A 21,606-nucleotide genomic window follows, 5' to 3' on the forward strand; every position below is an offset into this window, starting at 1 on the left:
TCTGCCTTATTATAAGTGTTTTAGAGTATAATGCAATGTAATGCAGCTGATGGGATTACATGTCATGTTTGTAGAGAGGACCCGTCCACCAAACTATAAACCCGGTCCTTAGAGACTGAGAACAGCAAGCATCCTTAGCTATGATGCGGACTAGCTGGCAGAGATAACTACGTTTGTAGAATGAGTGAGGCCGTGGCGTACAGAGTGTAAAATCAGCTGACAGGGAAGGAAGAGATATATGGCCGGGATGCCTGTTACCCCCTCCCAACACAAATCCCCAAGGATGGGAAGACGGACGCAGTCTGAACTTTTGGAAGGCGGGAGGGAGTCACCCTCCCGGCCGTATTTATTAAAATATGAAACAAAATTAAAATATTAAAATAAACGTTTCATATCATGTACAATTTTCATTTATTACATTTCGATGAAGACATGTTTATTGGCTAACCTTAACAAATCTCTAGTACAAAGGTTTTCCTAGCCGAGTCTAACATCCTTCCAATGCATACTTTCTAAATTAAAATTGTACATCCTAGCATTACGGGCCAACGGCAAGGTCGCAACCGGTGTCAGATCCCTACTACCAAAGCTCTCACCCTCATGGTGTGAGTGGCGGCCGCACCGAGGACTGTACCCTCTGTGCCAACTCCAATTTCCCTTGTCGTGCGGGGCCCCCCATTTAACTCGTCGCCATCTTAGAGGTCGTCCGAGGACCCGTGTGAGGTGACTGTAAGAAGGCAGCGTGGACTCCCCCTCCCACCCCACACTGTCTATCACATCCGCCGTCGCGGATATCCGGGCCCCAGGAAATTCGTAGGAGGTGCATATAGCCCCCTCCTCCCCTGGAAGGGGCCTATGACCGTCTTCCCCTAGGCGACCCATACTTAGTGGGTGCTGCCTCCCCGTGGGAGGGGCCAATGGCCACCTCCCCCCGGGCGCTCCCATCCATATTGGGTGGCGCCCCTCTCTAGGGACCTTGAAATTACTGCTCACCGATCATGACCTTACTGCCACAGGCCGGATAGTTGACCGGCTATCCGGCCCCCCCACACTCCTCCTAAAGGTCATGCTTCCTCAAACCCCTTAGCCAAGCTATGAAGTCTCCTATGAGTAAAACATTCCCCTCCCGGGACAAGTGAACCCCATCCTCCAGATACATGTGATCCCCCCGAATGCATCCATGCGGAATACTGTGCAACTGCGCTGAGCGAAACAACCTACCAAGTTTGTTGTTGACCTTTTTTACCGAATGGTTCAGAGCTGACACCGAGAGGCCCCCCCGCCATACCTTCCTGGGAATCATGTGGGACCATGCTATCGTGCACCCCGGGATCCTTCTCGCAAGCCAACTAACAGTAGACAAAACTCGCTCGAGTAGTACTCGTCTCCCGAGTGTCACCATGTCATTGCCCCCCAGGTGTACTATGATTACAGATGGCGGTGACCTCTGCCGCCCTAAGAGTTCCTCGAAAAAAGATTCAAACTGGTCAATACAGAGCCCGCCCCTTCCGTGGAAGGTCACTCTGCACCCGTATTCCCCAGCTGCGTGAGTCGCGTCACCTGCTTTGAATACGTCCCCGGCCCGCCTCACTTATGAGTGGCCCACGACCCACACCACTCTCTCCTCAGCCGGTGATCTCTGACCGCTGGTCCCCTGGTGCCTGGTCGACTGAAAATTCCGCCCGCATAGTATGCTCGCGAAACTTTAAATCAAACAGAAGACAAGAAGCGTGAGTGCATGTAACTTGACTTCACAACATGTGCAATCGCACGTATCTTTTAAAACAATTCGAGGACCATCCTCCTAACTGTTTCACCTCTTCAGCACTCTGACCCCTGGTTGTAGCCTCCGTAGCAGCCCCAATGCTAAAGGAGTGGGTCCCAAAATCGCACGGGTCCATGCCCACTGCTGCGATTGCCAGTGCTAACACCCTCTGAAACTGAAACCTCGTCAGTGGGGTGGCATCAATGTGTCTCAGCAGGCTCCCCCCCGCGTATCCGCCCTTCGTGCCAAATATTCTTCAACGCACCTTACCGGGCACATGGGGGACCCTTGCATGCGCTGGACAACAATACTGTCACCCATAGCCCTTTGATCAGTCTTGGATTTGGCTATTGTGACTACCATTGAATCACCCCTAATCAGGAGGTGATCCCGACACAGGCCTCCCCCTACATCTTTCTTATTCTTTGCAACCAGTTCGCTCACCCGCATAGCCCCGTGGAATGCTAATGCGAAAGCGGCCTGGAACAGAACTGTCTCGAAATGGGAGGAACGTGTCCTAGGTAGAGCCGACATGAGCAGGGACAACCTTTCTAACCCAATCGGGCGCCTCTCGTCTACTGAACGACCTTCCATGCGTTGCCACCCACGCAGGGCTTTCCTTACCACAAAGGACGATGTCGGGTCCTTGATACCATGTGCCTGCGCCATGAATGAAATGGCGGCCCGGTGCCTGTTGGCCGTCGCTACCGATCGGCCTTCCCTGTGTAATGCTACTAGAAACCTTAGGAAGCAATCCCCCGCCCCATGTGTCCTCCCCTGCCGGACCCAAAAATGCACAATAGGAACGAAACGCTCCTTCGTATGCCTTCCTCGTCCTGGGGGCTAAGATTGCTGCCACGAGGTCTTGTAATCCGGGGCACAGAGTAACCAGAGTGCTTCGGGAAATTGTGCCGCCGTTAGGTCCGCGGAAGGTAGGTAACCCCTGAAAGCCTGCATGTGTGAACGAGAGAGTGCATCATCAGCCTGATTCAGTACACCCGGCACATGTTTCGCCCTGAATTGCACATTCAGTCTCATGCAAAGTAGTACAATTTCTTTAAGTAATCTCAATAGCCACTTGCAGCGTGCTGCTTGATTATTTATACATTCAACGACAGTCATATTGTCGGACCAAAATACCACAGAGCGATCTCTGAACTCTTCCGGCCATGCCATCAGAGCCACCAAAATGGGGAATAAATCGAGGAACCCATTGTTACCTGTGAGACCGCTGGTGTGCCACCACGCCGGCCATGTTTGCGCCGACCATCGATTACCAAAGATGGCGCCAAATCCCACGCTCCCGGCCGAGTCGGTCTACAACCCCAGCTCGTCCAAAGACGCTGGCGGTTTGTTCCACACCACTCGACCGTTGAAATCCGCCAGAAATGCCAACCATATGCGCATGTCCTGGCGAACCTCTGCAGACAGTCTCGTGCGGTGGTGTCATTCCTTGAGACCAACCATCGCTTGTGCTATAGAGCGGGAAAAGGGGCGGGCTATTGGTATTACTCTTAGGGCAAAGTTAAGCTGACCAACTGCTTGTTGTAACTGATGGAGTGTAACTTTCTCCTTGCTCAGGCACAGTTCGAGGGAAGCCCTGAATTTCGCTACTTTCCCTACTGGCAAACGGAAACATCCCTCCACAGAATCGAGCTCAATTCCCAGAAACTCGAGTGAAGTGGATGGTCCAACCGTCTTACCTGGTGCCAATGGCACTCCGAATCCCTTCATGAGGGAGCAAAAATCCTGCAGCGCCCGCGCACAGTTTGTGTCGCCGGCTGCCCCCTAGAACAAAAAATCATCCAAGTAAATCAGCGCCTGGACGCCTCCTAGTTGAGGCAGCTGTTCGCGCTTTATAAATACTAGTATTATTATTATTATTATTATGCATAACATGGCTATGGCCAGTGGCTCTGATAAATGCCCATTCCAAAAAACAGCTGAATTTCTCAAAATAAGCACAAGAGATGGAGCAACACATTGGCATACATCTATCCATGTAATAAAGTCCTTGGAACACAAAGCCTAACAAACGCTGATCCTGTGGGTGTACCGGGAGCAACCGGAATGCCGACTCAATATCTGACTTCGCCATCAGCGCCCCGGGCCCCAGGCGATTTAGCATAGTGACGGCATCATCGAAAGATGCGTACCGCACCGAACAAACTCCCGGGTCAATCGCATCGTTCACCGAGAGACCCCTTGGAGCGGACAAGTTATGGATTCCCCCGGGTCCTTCTTGGGAACCACTCCTAACGGGGAACAGATGAAATCCGTTACTGGCGGGTGCCTATATGGGCCAGCAACCCGGCCGACAGTTGGTTCCTACAAAGTGGCTCCCCACGAAAATCCCCCGCCGGGATGTGGAAGCCATATAGGAAGCCATTCCTCAACACCCCGGCGGAGACATGATCAGGGTATTCGTTTAGCCAAGGGATCATTGCCATGATATCAACGGGGGTAGGTAGCGGTACAAAATGGCCCCCTTCAATCTTGTTTGGACCCTCCGCTACCAGCCGTCCCACTATTCCTGGATCTGCAAGAACTCTCGGGGTGTGATGAGTTCCCGCACCCCGCACATGCATGTCTAAATCTACATGTCCCTTGTGGCCTGCTGCAATTGCCCCTGTTAAAATTCCAACAGACCCCTTTCTTACCCCCCTTCCCACCAGTCCTTGCTTGGCGGTCGCCACCGGGGCCCGCTCGAAAGGGCACCGGGGACTGGTAGCGGGGAGGCTCCGACCCATTACCACCTAGCGAGGACGACTTCGTCGCGCCCGGCAGTAGCTGCTTCTGCCAAGAAATTGAGTCGAGACAATCCCACGTCAGAGATGAATCGTGCTCTTTGGCCTTACGGAACTTCATATCGTACCCCATCCATTCATTGCCCTCATACGTTTCATATAAATCCAGTAATCGTGTTTGATAGCAAGACAATTGGGACAGAACCTCGGGTCTACGTTCCCCCATGATTGCAGTAAACATTGCAAAGGCCTTGGCCCAATTTGTGATTGTCTCATCCACCCTGAATCCCGCCATCTTTGCTCGCCATACACTCGGGTGCCACAAATCTTTCTGTGTCTTAATATACTCCATTTCGTGATGGTCAGTCAGCAGGGAAAACATATTTACATACTTATCAGCCCATATCAATTCTTTCGTGGCCAACGGTATATGTTGGACCACCTTCTCCCGTCTTGAGGGCAACGACCCCTCCCCCGCCATTGGCAATGCCTGCTTACCCGGCTTAATCGTCGTTCCCGCCGTTTTCTCTACGTCTGGTGCCGGTCCTTCCGAGGTCACCTGTGGGGGGACAAGAGGGAGATTCGCCTTTGCGGCAGCTCTAGACTGCCGTAACTGCTGCATTAGTAACTTGGCCTCTTCGGCCGTGTCTTCAGGCGCCGTAGCACCCCCTGACTTTTTGCCGAGCCATGCGGCCAGCTGAGCGGCTAATTCCGGAGGCATATCCTCCTCGTTGGCGGGCGTAACAACAACCGGAATCGGTTGACCCGCGTCTGGGATTGGTACCGGAGCCTCGACCGGGCTGGCCGGGGTTGCCGGGGGAACTTCGGGAACCGGGACCTCCCCCCCTGCCGCCCTATTCCTAACCCGCTTCCCCCTACCCTCGGGGGCAACTTTCGGCAATGCCGGGCCTATTACCTTCTTCGGTCTACCCGGATTGTTTATCGCAGCCATCTGCTTCTTCATGTTCGCCATATCTCTTACCAGCATGCGAAGCATCTGGTCGGTTCCGGACTTCTTTCCTGCCTTCTTGCCAGGCATTATTATCGAGAGTCCGATCTATGTCGATCAATACGGTCCTGAACCCTGAGCCTCGAAGTCGCTGAAAGAGAAACACAAGAATTACAAGTCCTCAAAATTGCTCCTTGTTCCGTCGAGGGCTCACGTGCAACGAGTGGGTGCAGCTTCCAAGCACAGGAACAAGAGGATGCTTCTTCGCATTCCCACTCTCTTTATCCATCTTCGGGAGGGCGTGAACCCTCTGCTGGTACGCCTCCTGGGCGTGGCCTTCGGTGTAGATGTCTAGGACAACCCCTCCTGGGCGGGAAGAAGGCGCGCCCCGGCTACGCCGCTTCGGGCATACCAGCCGTGACACGCCCCCCGCCCAAAATGGTTTCCCGGGGGGATCCGGGCCCCCAACCATACGTTCGGAGGGACTGAGTGGTCGCCCCTTTCCATTTCCTTCAACCCTTGCAGGTTTCTTGTTAATGGTACCACGATGACTGCAGCTGACTTTGCAATACATGCTCCTTGTGTGAAACGAGCTTGCAGACCTGTTCATTGTGCACTTTCTGTTGTGCATATGCAAGGGAAGTGTGCACAGCTGCCCTAACCAGTATATGCATCTTTACTCGACTGCTTTTAAACACTAATTAACTTAAAATACTTTGGACATTTGTTTGTAATTTAAATGTATTTATTGGGGCATTTTCCAGTCATTTGCACTAGAAATTATTTTTATAATTTTACCAGTTCAATCTCAAAATATCTGTCTTCCAGGATGATAGGTATTTTTCAAGGTTATTTACCTGAGGGACAGCTATCTTGCCATAGGCTTTGGCTGAGTGACTTGTAAAACCCGAGGTTGAGCATTACTCTTAGAAAATGGTGACATTGTAAAGCCTCTGCCTACATCTGTAATATCTCTGTATCTGAGGAACAACATTGCTATACGCGGTCTAACCCTTTATGTTCTATTTACCCTAAGGGATAGCTTTCCTGTCTAAGCCTGAGTCAGTAAGATCGATGTAACCTTTTGAGCACATCTTCTGTGTGAGCTATTTAACCATTGGGTGTGTGTACACAAAATGACCTGTTTGCTCTTCAAAGTCTGAGCCTAGAAAATATTTGTAACTCAAAGAATAGATTGTAAGTTCATGCCTGTATTATACCTCTATATCCTCGGCAATAACTCTGGGGCTTATTTACAATGACCTTGCGCCACTTTTGTGTCATTTTTAACATTGGAAAATCAACGCAAAAGTGGCGTAAAGGGGTCATAAATCTGCCCCTCTGCCTACACAGGTGTGAACGTGTAAGAAGCGGGCAACTTGAGGACTCATTTTCCTGCAGGTGCATGCACATGTATGATCTCTCCAATCTGAAGGATATCTGTGGAAAAGCCTTGCTATCGGATGCTTAAACCATTTATGAACTGTGCAGCCAGGGCTTTAGCTCTGACGTCATAAGCTCAATGTTAATGTTGCTGCGATATATATAAGCCTGAATGTGCTATGTGACCAGAGCAGTGACAGACCAGAGCCTTTCGTGTAGCTGGATATTAAGAATGAGTTTAGGTCTTTAAAGTCCATGCCTTTGAGGTCTGTGTATCTTCACAGTAATTTCTACCGTATAAGACGACAGCTTGAATGATATCTGTAGCCTGGGAAATGTGTTTGCTGCCCAAAGCCTGAAGGTGCTGAGCTCTGCTACCTGACATCTGAGGCGTACATTCTCGAGTGCCAGCTTTAAGTCTATGAGGTCCCTTTAAACTGAGTCTGCGAGATATGGGAAAGTGTTGAACACAAAGCTTGGCCTGTCCGATCTTACACTGTTCCATATGATACCTCACCCTTAGAATGCACTTAACATGAGCGTTAGGTTGACTACACAATGCTTGAGAGAATTGTGCGACCTGTGGAATAGCTCTGCTGTATGTAAATGAATGAGGTTCGGTGTTCAAAGCTCTGCTAAGAAGCCATGAGCTGGCCCACGTACATGTCTGCACAGTCTTCAATCAACCTCATGCCTCGTTAATTCAGTCCCAGACACTCCCTGCCCTTTTATCTCACTTTTGCAGGTTTTCTCTCATTCTCTTCCTCCGTCTTTCCACTTTGTGTTTTTTTCTCTCTCTTATGCTCATTAGGAAAAATAAGTACTGGTCTCCAAAAACGAGTGCTGGTGGGACCCACCAGCAAACACTGGCTCAAATTAGGCACAGAGACAATGTATGTAACCCAATATACAGATTTAATGAGCAAACAATAGGTTATCTTTGATAAGAATAGCAACTGGCCGCCTTCAGTCAAATGTATAGCTAAGGGCTAGTTTTGCTGTTCAAAGCCTGAAGTGTGTTCATTTGCAGATTGTAGTGAAGGGCACGTAGATTGGCAGCTTTTAGTATTCAGGTGCTTTATTGTAGAAGAAGTAGAAACAATTACATATGTATTGAATTGAAATAACAGTATTTGCAAAGCACACAGCTACCTCCTAAGTGGTGTCCCAGCTCTGGGGCCTCAGGAAGATTAAGCAAGCTGTTGCCCACATGGTGCAGGGCTAACCTACCTCCGGCACCAGGGATCAAACCGTGAACCCTGTAGTCCAGACTCAGGCACCCTGGCCGCTGCTCCACAACTCTTCTTGTATTGATTGTTGGAGTGTTCCATACAACTGCCTTAAAATTCTGTTGCAAGTAATACATTGAATATGTGCACAAGGACAAAGTAGAATTCCAACAGAAATATATAATAGAGGGGCACTGATAAGCAAAGTACAAACATCACAAAGCCTTAGCCTCCGAAATTTTGTTAGAACTTCTGAACTGGCATCTTGCAAAATGTCTAACTTGAGGGGCAGGTTTTCTGGCCAAGCATTAAAGGGCTTTGTAGCATTGCAAAGCCTGTTTGTCTGCTATCTTGATACTGTACTGTTTGTGATCCCCAAGAGACAGAAATGAGGCCAGCATATTTAAGAAATCTTTAACCTGAAACATCACTGTTGGACCCTTTAAGAGGGGTGCGCAGCTGTGTATATAAATATTAACATTCCTGCATGCAATTTGAACCTGTCATGAGATCTGTTTAACCTAAGACACTGGTGTGCTCTCTAAAGCTTAAAACAGTTTGACTTGTTTGTAAATGTAGTGCATGATAACACTTGCTTCAGTACCATGATGCATTGGGGCCAATTGAGTGCTTGGATATGAGGCAGTGTACTCCCACCCTCCTGTTTGAAAAGGATCCCTTGAGCTACTGAGTTGATGAGCTTGTGTTGATGCACCTGCACTCAGTGAGTGGTACAAAGACCTGAGAAGACTTTGTGAAGCATTCCCAGTACCCCAAAACGACCTGTTGCTCTCAACTGATGAAAGAATTGATCAAGAAACATTTGTATAGAGTTACAAAGCACGGACTGCACCAAAAAGGGTACACAATTAAAGACTACTCTCGAAGTGTTATCATTCACTGCATTTACCATGATGCTTTGGGGCAAATTGAGTGTAGGGATTTGAGGCAGTGTTCTCCCACCCTCCTTCCATGTACCAACTACATTGGCACACTCTACTGGTAGAAATGCATAAATGTCTGGTTTCCAGGAAAACAAACATTGGTTTGCAGGCACAGTATATGTGTTTATTTAAACATACTATTTTCGAAATATCATCTACTGATTTGTGAGAGCAATATATATGTGCAAGGTTTTCTTCGCCAATTGAATACTATTTGTTTTGTATGCTAATCACTGTTATTAATACACAAAAAAACTTTCTTTTAATAGAGTTTAAAATGAAGGCTGCGCATCAAGCATTGGATTACTTTCAATAAACTAAGGTTCAAATCAGAGGATTCTTAGAAGTGTTGGAGACAAATACAAGAGTCAAAAGCAATATTCCTTCTAAATAATTATCTCTCCTTGTGCTCTGCAATAGAATGTTATCATTACACTTCTCTTGCTTGTGTCTCCTACTGAGTGATGAGATGTGCAACTAGGCAAATCAACCAGCTAGCCCTTAGCAATAGACAATAAGCATTGACAATTCCAATAGACCCTTCATATAACTGAAAGTGCCTCCTTAGTCATTAATGAGTCATGATTCTGTAGGAGCCCATCACGAGCCTTGGGAGCAGCGATCACCATCACCAGCCAGCCGCTATTCCTGGGGACCTCATTTACATGTGTGATTTTTACTTATCTTCATTAAAATCATGATTATTTTCAATTGAATTTCCTATGCATGTTGTTTTCGCTGTCATGTTATTTTACTTGTTTGCCATATTGTTGACTGCCTAGGGTTTTTGTTCACACACTGGATTGGTTGGCTAAACATAAGAGGTACAGGAGGCCTGATATGAGCGAAATTCTAATGGTCCATAGGGTGGGATGGGTGGGACCTACAACAAAAACCATCAAAGGGGATTACAGTGTCATTAATTTCTCACACCCGAGGACTGCTGGATCCATACTTGCAGTCAAGGAAACTAACAAAGTCTCCTCAACTAATATTTGTGCTTTATCCCTCGGATCCTTTCATAAACGCCCCCTGACACAACATCCAGTTTCTAGTTCCCCCCTCAGCATGTAAACCAATATTCAGCCATTTCAGACTTAGACACCCTCGACTGACCTCCTGATACAACCACCTCTAATAGTCTGACGGTGTGTGGGGACATGGATGAGACAGTTTGTATCAACCCTGAGGTGCCTAACTCCCGCCAAGTTGATAGTTCTGAATCCATACTGAAGGTCCTAAGTTGGAATGTGGCAGGCTTAGCCTCAAAGTTAAAATTAACGGCATGGGTGGATAGGATAAGAGCATTTGATGTCCTTTTGCTCCAAGAGACCTGGGCCTCTAAAGAACTATATCTTGAAGGATACAAATTCTTTAACACCATCCCTGCAAGTCCCACCCGTGGCAGGGTCTATCAATATGGATCAGCATTGCCTCAGGGGGTAGAATCAAACATATACCTACTGGGAACACTAATTTTCAAGTCCTAATTTATACACAGGGTGCTTCTATTTGTTTTATTAATTTTTACAATAATGATTTCCTGACAACTTCGAACCCTAATTTTGTAGAACTTTTTAATTTCATTCAGGACCAAGATAATCTATTAGGAAAGTATAATTTGGCGGGGATTTGCATGGGGGGAGATTTCAATGCAAAGATAGGAAGAGGCCTTAATGGGTATCCCACTCACTTAAACACACATGTCCCATGCAAAAGGGGATATGTGTTCATAGACCACCTAGTAAACTCAAGTCTCCTAAATGTGATGGATATTGCTCCAATCAATACCATTGTAAACCCACTGCCCACATATAGAGGATTAGGACGAGCTTCAGTCATTGACTATGTCTTCCTATCTCTCGTTACAAGACCATCTCCTTGGGGCAGAGGTAAAGCCGTCCACTTTCGGAGACCATAATCCCATAATCGTCCTGTTAAAGGTTGCACGTCGCTCTAATTTCAGGAAGGAACTGGGAGGAAGTAATTTACATCTCTCTACTGACACCTTGAGAGTTAAATGGAGAAGCTTAGATTTTAAGGAGATTTTTGTAAAGATGGTAAAAGCATATCCCACTTTGTGTGAGACATGTCTTGTTCTGTCAGACCCTAACCCTGAGGCTGTCTCTGCTTTCACTGAATTATGTGCAGGCATAAAAAACTTGATCTCTAGACCAGTGGGCATACGTAATCCCGACCCTAAATGGTTTGATAACATCTGTTCCAGAGCTAACAGGGAATTGAGATTGGCTCTGTCGGCACATCCCAGAGATCCCACTCTTATTCGTGCATTAAGATCCAATTATAAAAGGGAATTAAGATTCAGGCGCGATACTGTCCTGAAGGAACACTGGAACAACCTAGCCTGTGCCGCCAAAATTAACAGCACAACCGCCTTTTGGTCTGCCACCAAATCCCTGAGAACTCTTGGAAACCCTTCCACTCCTCTTGACTGTAACATCTCCAGAGAAGCATGGGTCGCCCACTTTTCAAAGATATATGCTCCCCCATTATACTGTGATAATTCCCTGGCAAATATGCCTCCCACTGAAATCACAATAACTTTAGGTGAGGTTGAGGAGGCACCAAAGCCCCAGGCCCGGACGGCCTACCTATAGACCTTATAAAATCAGAGCCGGAATTCTGGGCCCCCCTGTAATTAAATGTGTTTAATAATTTAACTACAACTGATATCCCCAGTACATGGTCAACTTCTGTAATTATACCGGTTTTTAAAAAAGGATCCTGATCCGATCCTAGTTGTTATAGGCCCATTTCATTAATTGATAACACCCTTAAAATATTAGGAAGAGTTTTATTTAACAAGATCAGGGCTTGGGCAGAGGAAGAAAACATTCTACACAAATGCCAGTTGGGATTCCGGAGTCACCTTGGTACAGTGGAACAGTGTCTGAACCTTAACTTAATAATAGGAGAATATACCATAGCTCGACAGTTCACTGTACCTGCCATTTATGGATCTCTCGTCCGCTTTTGATTTTGTTAATAGATCAAGGCTTTGGCAACGTCTCTTGGATTATGGTCTGGATAATAATTTGGTAAATTTTTTGGCCTACCTTCATAGAGATTTAAAAGCTAGAGTAAGGATTAGTATGGATGGAGCAGTGTTAGGAGACATAATGGTCGGTAGAGGTGTTAGACAATGGTGCGTCCTTGCCCCTCATTTATTCATTTTATACATTAATGAACTTCACAGTGTGTTGTCTAATCAAACTCCCGACCTCCCTATAATAAATGGCACTAAACTCCCTGCCTTACTCTATGCAGACGATGCGGTTTTAATGGGACGCACACCAAATACCCTGAGGATTTTATTTAGGGGATTTGTAGATTTTATGTATAGTCTTGACCTTTGTATCAATGTAAAAAAATCATTTTTAATGTGTTGTGGCACCAAAAAACAACACTTTAACAGGATTATTCTGGACCAGGACTTGCTGCTATGCACTCGCACTTTTCCTTACCTGGGCCTACAATTCTCAGACAACGGCTCTTGGACCCCACACCTGGTTTATGGACGGTCTTAGTTTACTAAAGCTATAAACTCAGTATTGACCCTCCCCAAGCCTAAAAGATTAGAGGTGGTATTGTCATTACTAAAAATTTATAGGACACAATGTGTCCCAATTATGACGTATGGGGCCGTAATCTAGGGATACACAAATTTAAAAAATGCACAGGTTGAGGAGAAAAGATTCTGCAGAAGGCTTTTGGGATTACCAATCTTATCATCTACTTTTATAAGCCACACCGAACTGAAACTGTCTTATTTGGAGGACTACATTAAGGCTCGCCCTGTTTTGTTCTGGATAAAGGTCTGGAAAACCCCTGAAGCTTCTCTGACCAGGGAAATCTTGGCTGACTGCCTAAAATGTGATCAGGGTATTAAAATCCCATGGCTGGCCCAAGTACGGGCGAGCCTGGCAGCAGTCAATCTTGAGCACATTTTTGATAGTCCAAATGGATTAGATGGGATTAATGGGAAGACCATTCGCAACATTTTTTACAAGCATTATGGGGAGACCAGATATAAAGTAGAATCGGTTAAAGCAACTGTGAAACAGTATATCCAAATAGAAGGTGGTACTGAATCTACTTTGCGTACACCAGCTGGTTACCTCCTCAAAGATATCACATGTTGGGAGCGTAGTCTTCTCTTTCGTTTAAGAGCAGGATCTATAAAGTATTTATTGTGTTTCCCCATGGGCTACCAACCTAACATCGAGAACTTGGACTGCCCATGCCAGAACTCAGGAAAACAAACACTGATGCACTTTTTGTTCTTCTGCTCCTATTACCAAAAATATAGTAAGCCCCTCCTGATACCATTTTTTAGAGCCAAAGGCATAAAGGATTTTAAAGTGGCATATAAAACTGCTCTTCAGCTTAAAGATGATGGCATCATATACCCTGTGTGCACCTTTTTATAAATGGCTATTCGATCTCATTCTTCTATGAATTAACACCTACTTACTTAGATCAACGTGACTCATATACATTAGGAAGTGGTCTATTTGCACTTTCCACACTTGCACTTTAATTCACGCTGTTATCTGTAAATACTTGAGTTAAAATAATCTGTGAATTAATGTCATTCAGGCCAATATGTACTATCTGTATTTAGAGGCGCTGCATATTAGCACTTTGCACAGTCCCACTTTACTTTGCATTTTTACCTGTAAATACCGAGCCATAGTAGACTGCCTATTTTAATGATCCTTGGGTGACCTTGCATTCTGCACTTTATTTAGATGGCCTATCGATTAGGAATTATGCATTATGCACTATGCACCTTACAAAACCAGCACCCTAAATAATGCTGCTAAACGCTCCAGCAAGCCCTTATCTTAACTGATGCTTGAAACATGTGTCCTGTGTATATATTGCTGCTATTCTAAGGGTGATTCCTGCATATGTATATTACATTTGATAATGCCATAGAAAAAGACGTGAACTTGATGATCTGGACAATAATGACACCTTGCACTTTGTTATTTCAGTGTTGCTGCTATTGTTAATAACAAGGAAAATCCAACAATGTTTTTACCTTATTTTAATGTGATTTTTATTCTACCATGTACGTAATTATGTGTATACTTTTATGGATAGTGAAATATCCGAATAAAGGTTATTGACTGACTGACTGACTGACTGACTGAGTCATGATTCATGCACTCTGTCACTCATTCTTGCAGTCATGGATTTATGTATGCATTTATGTATGTATATGGTTTTTCTACAGTGCCAACCTGGTCAAAATGCAGTGGCGCACAGTATAGGGTCGAAGACAAGCTTAATGTCAATACAATATATGAGAAGTAGCCTGGTAGGGGATGGTTGATGCATTGTGATGTAGTGTTCTTTAAATAGGTGAATCTTAAACTCTTTCCCAAATCGAAGCTGGGTTGAGAAAGTCCTGATGGATACAGGAATGTTTTCCAGATCCTGGGAGCTTCAATGGAAAAGGACTGCGACCTGACTTTTTTCTTTATTAATACTTTTAGTCTGTAGTCAGATGGTGTCCTGGCTGCTGGTGTTCCAAAAACCACCTGAGATGATATTGTACATGGTGCAATGAAATTTAATTAGGATGCCATAGAAAAAAGAAATGCAAAAGGTTGGCCCAGCAACCCTAGAACAGAAAAGGACTTGTGTTCAGGCGGATGTACACATGAGAACAGACAAATGCCCTCACTCACAGGGAAAAGGGAGCCATTGACTGAAGTTGACTTACCAATTGATCTATGCTATGGATGTAAAAATAGTGTAAATGACAATCATACATGTGAGTGAAACCTCACCAGATGCACATGTCGTACATGAGAATAAAAGTGACTAACATGTAAGGGTAGTTGATCTCAAACACACCAAACAAGAATAAAGAAGAGACAAGTAGACCATGCACAACATACTATCATCATGTGATAGGTAAAACATATGTTTTTAAATGTCTCATTTGTCGTAGTTAATGGTTAAGAGAAAGCGTATCAATTGTGCACTAAGCATTAATTAACAGCGACTGAAAAAATATTAAAACAAGTGGACTAACACAAAACAGTATACATACCATGACTTGGACTAAGGGTATGAAGCAATGTTACTTGCTCTCCCTGGTGCATCATTTTCACAGTCTGACCCCAGCTGCGTAGCATGTCGCTGGTTGTGGTGCTGCTTATTGAGACTGGATTAAGCAAACTTCATGGCTTCTTTAGAACAGGTGAAGTATACAGGGCGACCTTCATATAGCAGACAGAGTTTGGCAGGATACATCATGGCGAAGGTAATGTCTGAAGTTTGGAGCAGTGCATTTTTTCTTCTGTGAATATGCACCTAGCTTTTTGTACAGCGAGGGTGAATAAGGTGCCATTCACAGTGTAATAGCCCTATAATTTAGGAGACATATGATAATAGGGTACAGTTTGGCCTCTTGCCAAGACCTTGGGTGCAGACATCTATAAGCTTACATTATGACAAATAGGTCTGAGAAGTGGTGCCTATCAAGGTCATTACCCAGAAATCTTTCAACAATAGCTTCCATCTTCCCCCTTCTGCTATTGTTCCTTGGTTGACCCTTCAAATCATCCTAACAGTTATTCTAGCGATGTCCGCAGTAAGGCATGCTACTGCTGTTTTGAGAGTCATCGTGTCACCCCCCTTTTGTGGAGATTCTGTTTTCGGCATGATCCAGTCTGTCGCCATATTTTTCTAATATTTCCTTCAATCAATCCAATGGAGCAGTCAGATAGTCAACCTTACCATCTAATCTATGAAAATAAGAGTCATCCTTTTGTCAGTTTCAGTAAGCATATCTCCCTCAGCCGTGTTTGGTGCAACAGTAGTGTTAGCCGCAGGAACTGTAGCAGAGAGTCTATGGTCATTGCCATGTTGGAATCAGGATGGCCAGATATATCTAGGGAAAGAGAGAGACCTCTGCAGATATTAAAAGTGGACTGTGTTAATTAAGCGTTCAACAACTACACAGCAGGAGAGGACCTTAATCAGTAAATAGAGGGCAGTAGCATGAAGTCAAGTAGATTAGCTCCTTCATAAGTAAAAACATTGAGGGTAGCAGCATGTGAAAAAGCACAGTGTCTCCCTACCTGGATATTCCATCCTTGAGTGTAGGAAAGGGGCCTACAAGGATTGAAATCGCTGGTGGACAGGACCGAGACCACTACTAGGGCCGGCATCCCACAACAGTCTCCACCTACACTCCCGAACATTTCAGCCTGCAAGGGGAACTCAGATCCTTGATTCCGGCCTGGTACCACCGGCCCACACTCGCAAGTCCAATTATCTCCTACAGGTTGTCTAGACCAGTGGCACCACCAAAGATGGGCTGGACCAATGGAAACCTTAAAATTAAATATATGTTCAGAAGACTTGACTAAAAGCATCTGCTGTTCCTCTCCCAGGATTGACACCTTTTTCTTAAATTACAAAAGACAGTTTTCGATTTCCCTAAGCATTTGCCAACTACGAGGATACAGGTATATGGAACTCTTGTGTTTAAGCTATTCTTTACTTTGGATGGAAGGCACTGAAAAGAGAAGTATGTAAGTAGTATGTCTGTGAGGAATAATTTTACTGATTTTATTGTGGCCAAAACTATGAAAATTTGCCGTATTACAAAACAGAGGTGTGTTGATCCACATTTTGATATACGAGCATTCAGCGGGTACCTCACACTCCTCAACCTTGGCACCACTGCACCTGCTGCATAATTTATATCCATGGCATGTTTCAAGTAAGAGAAGCTTCAGCAGTGAAAATTTGCAGGTCCGACAGCTGACAAGTTTTCAAACTATGACTGTCCAGAGCTAACGTTTCCTAGTTAGTCATACAGATACACTGGCTTTTCAATCAATAACGCTGTTCACTGTTTTAAACGTTAGGTTCCTAGCACCTTGCCTGTCCAGCACCAGGAAACCCTTTTTGGGTAGCTGTCGCGCTTAATAAGCTTAATAAATAAATAAATAAATACAGATGCACCCTCTGGGGTGTGACTGCTAGCAGACTTCTGAATGGTAAACGCGTGCTCCAACTTCAAAAGCATTCTAATACCTTCTTCCTTTCTAAGGAAGGGCTGAGAGATGTGCCAGACTTAACTGGGCTTCAGGGAAAACTTTGAAGTTGCTCTCCTTCAGTTGCAGGATTACCCTTCAATGCAGGTGTTTACACTTCTTCTATTAGCATCACTTAAGACAAAGGGCTATATGTACACATTTTAGGAATAGCGAACACCTAATTTCAATATTCTGTGAACTGCAATTAGGAAATTCCTGTTCCTAATGTATGAATCACAGGAAGGTTCATTTAAAGATTCCTAGCGGTTCCCACATCGATTTACCTCATGAATATTATTGAGATAGTTCACTGTTTACAACTCCTTAGGAATTGCAGCCATCAAGAAATAGAGCTGACAGACGGCAGACAGAGAGCAGCCGAAGGATGGGATTCACCGCCATCGTTCGTTGGATTAAATCAACATAAAGACACAGATTTGCGGCCATTGAGCCCCACCCATTCAGGTTACACATCCCAGCCTGGATCATAGGACTGTCGTGCCCTTCATTCCACACTCCTGTCTTGATAAAGACCCGCAGCGACCTCACACCCAGGCTCAAAGGGGTGAAAACGTCGACGCCTTTCAAAAGCCCAGTACCTCTAGGATTCTGAAGAACCAAAGAAATAATAAGAATCTCTAGACATTAGCTAGTACATGGCCATCGAAAAAAACACTTGTATATATATATGTATATATTGATTGTATATTGATATAATAAGAATCTCTAGACATTAGCTAGTACATGGCCATCGAAAAAAACACTTGTATATATATATGTATATATTGATTGTATGGAATGTATTCTCCACTGTATATATTGTTCACCACTTGATCACCATTGAAATGAAATGAAATGAAATGAAATGAAATGAAATGAAAAATTACACTTATATAGCGCATAACCACCCGGAGGCCTCGCAGCGCTTTAGACTGAATCATTCACGATCGTCACGCATTTGCACTTTTAAATTGATGTTGACAGTCTTTGTATGATATGTATGAAATATCTTATGAATGAACCTAATTCAGATAAATACATAATACTATCAATTGATCTCAGGTCCTATTTTAATTAGTTAATAGGCCGTAGAATTATGCTTGTTAGAGGGCATTATCTTCAGATTGCATTAATAGCATGCTGAAATCATCCGCTTTCTACCCGACAGAACCATTCTTTGTTTAAACATTAATCACCCAGGTTCTGATGGACACAGGGTTACCCCTTTTTCTTTAGCAATCAAGTAATGGTTGCCTGCTGGGTTCAAAGATCACCATGTCTGTAATTGCTTTTTAACAAAGCATTCTTTTAATTTTTGTATTCAGTATATTTTCCTTAAATGAAAACTAGATGCATTTAAAAAAGCAAGAAGTAAATGCTTCATATTGTAAGAGTAGGCAGTGATCTATGTGACCACTGTCTGCTCTTAAAAAATGTTTGAATCAGCATTCACAAAGTGGAAGGGGTTCCATCAGAATACCTTCCCATTTTCAAAAGGGTTAAGACCTCCTCTGAGGTATCAGTAAAAAAATGAATGCTTTGCAACCATAATTTCATCTAAAAATATTCATACATGCCACTGCAAAGTAGCATTAGGAAGGGACGCCCTAAACACGCTCCTTTCAAATACTGATTCACCCACCCAAAGTGAGTTCCGGTAACAGGATATTGAATAGCAATTTGGCTTTTGTACATATCAATAATCTTTTCTGCTGTTGTAAACGGTCCGATTCTAAATGAGACCTTTTGCGACTTCAAAAAAGGTCTTGTACATATGGTCCAAAAGCACACTTAGCAGTGCAGATTCAGCACCACATGGCACTTCAAAGGCTCCAATCAAGCATTCAATGGATGCCGTAAAATCCCTTGTGGTGCGCGTTGCTCCGAGCTCTCTGTGAGGACGGAAATCCAAAAGTACACACCTGAATTCTCAGAAAGCCTGAGGCTCAGTTTTCTAAAAATCCTGGGAGAACCCACTTGCTGGAAGCTCCTGCTGTTAGACTCCAAAAATAGATGTATTTGAACCTTTACTGTGCTGGTATTTGAAGTGTGGTGCTAGCATTTTAACATTACTTTAAAGAATGGGTACCCACACGCTTTCTCTTGAGCGCTACAATTATGGTGTTGTTTGTGGCCGAGGAGGTGGGGCAGTCAGGTCTGGGATCAGTCGGGGTGGGGCTAAAGAAAGAAAATCGAAATCTGTTTGTAACAAATCAAAGTGGCCCTGCATTCTTGTGTGTCCATATAATACCTGCAAGGACACCTGTTATGCATACATTCAGAGCACAACCAGGGCTCTGAGATAATCCATAGTTCAAGTCAACAACAATTGCATATCTGACTAATTAACAGGTAACAGTTATTTTATGGACACACAAGATTACAGTACCTTAACCTTGACTATAACATTTAATAACTGCAAGGTTGCAAAGTTTTGAAAAAGGAGTTTCTCCGACCCCTTCACCCACACATCCCCCCACATGCTAAAATGCTTCCAAACGCATGGCACCCAGGCCTCTAAATGCTAGTTATGCTAGGTATCTGCATTTGGAAATGTGTTTACGCATATATATCATTGCCGAGTAATAGCATTCTAATAGGAGTCCGCTGCCTTTGAGACCATTCCCTCGGTCATCTGGCTAATGGTGAATGAGGAAGTCCACACAAAATAATATGCAAAAGTGGCAATTCACATAGCCAAAGGCTAAGGCTATAATAAAGCATACCTCAAGCAGGAACAATTCCTTTAATTAAACTTGTAACAAAGTACAGTAATGTAAAAATCATGCAGGTAAAAGTAGGTGACATGGAAAGTCACATAGCCAAAAGACTATCATGACAAAACCTCAAAGAGAAGAATCCAAATGGAACTTTATGAATAAATTACTGAAACTTCAATTATCCTGCAGTAGGTGACAAATTGACGCACAAAATATCTGCGCAAAGTTGGAAAGTCACATAATGGCTAAGCATTATGAAAATAAGAAAGTAGATTGACGAGTAAAAGTGAAAAGCAACAGTACAGTAAAGCAGTAAAGAGAAAATCATTGAACAATAGCAACAAAACAGTTTTAAAGAGCAGATACTTCTCTCCGGTGAGCAACTCCTCACCCGAAGTCAGTGTCAAGTCCAGGAACCACAAAATGTTTTGCAGAGACTTGTGAGGAAAAATGTAGAAATCTAGAAATCCAGAACAAAACATAAAGCTGGATCTACATGAAAAACGAAGACTTACTAAAATGGGAACATACTGCTATTGCTGAAATGTTGTTGTAAGGCTAGTGTGACGAAGAAAATAGTATCATGTGTCACTATAATTGGCATTGCAAGTCACTAAAGGCACTGTAATTGCGGCAGGGAACAGTACCTATATGACCATGGTTCTCCCACGTAGCGGTAAGTCAACGCACAACAAATGGTCCATTTGAGCTGCCAATTCATGGAGTTTCAACTTATAATTAACTTTATTCAAACTACCCAAAGTCGAACTATACGAATTCCTTAAAATCAAAATAGCGATAACCAAAGCAAACCTCTCCAAAGACACACCCTCAATCATAGATTACATGCAAAACCTGAATAAATTAGGCCACCAAACAGCCCATATATATAAACTACTATGCCCACGCACAACATCACTGAACAACAAAACAATGTCATTCTGGGAAACAAATCACAACAGACCCCTAAGCGAGGTAGAGAAGTCCAAACTCTGGGTCTCAGCATCCAAGAACAAAGTCTCCTCACAACTAGCACAGACAAAGTCCTGGCTACTATACAGACTGTTCTGGACGCCTGCCAAGCTAGCGGCAGCAGGAGCCACAGAATCTGACAAGTACTGGAACTGCCACAAAGAGACAGGAGATCTGGCCCACCTCATTTACGACTGCCCCAAGGTCAGGAAATTCTGGAACAAAGTACACAACTTCATTAACACGGTTGTGGGGGGAACACACAACAAAGCCTCGGGGGAATAACCACCGCATTCATGGACCCAGAGTTAAATTGCAAGGGAGATAGAGACCTAATTGACCTCCTTCTCACAGCCGCAGTCAAGACAATCCTAGCAAACTGGAAAAACACAGACAAGGCAACGTTCAAGAGGTGGTTCAATTGGGTAATCTTCCTGAGAGGCGCAGACAACATCACTGCAAAACAGTCACCCACGCACACAGCCAAAGGGGAAATGTGGACCGCCCTAGACTCACACCTTGAGACACACAAGCCCCCGTAAACCCACAACAGGCCAGTGGCCACGGGGCAGAATCAACCGGAAACCCCCCCCCCTCTTCTTTCTCCCTCCTCTTCCTTCGTTCTTTCACACTCGCTGCTAGACAGCTGGGGTCAACAGACTCGTCGGCGATGAAGTTCAGCAAGCAAGACCAATGTCATTGTATACAACGTGTAACCCTTTGTCCGTCTGTAAGTGCCCCGCATCGTTACTGTACTGTATTGTATTATACCTGTAAAAACTTTTCAATAAAATACTTTGAACTGAAAAA

Source organism: Lissotriton vulgaris, chromosome 9, assembly GCF_964263255.1.
Source record: "Lissotriton vulgaris chromosome 9, aLisVul1.2, whole genome shotgun sequence".
NCBI lineage: Eukaryota > Metazoa > Chordata > Amphibia > Caudata > Salamandridae > Lissotriton > Lissotriton vulgaris.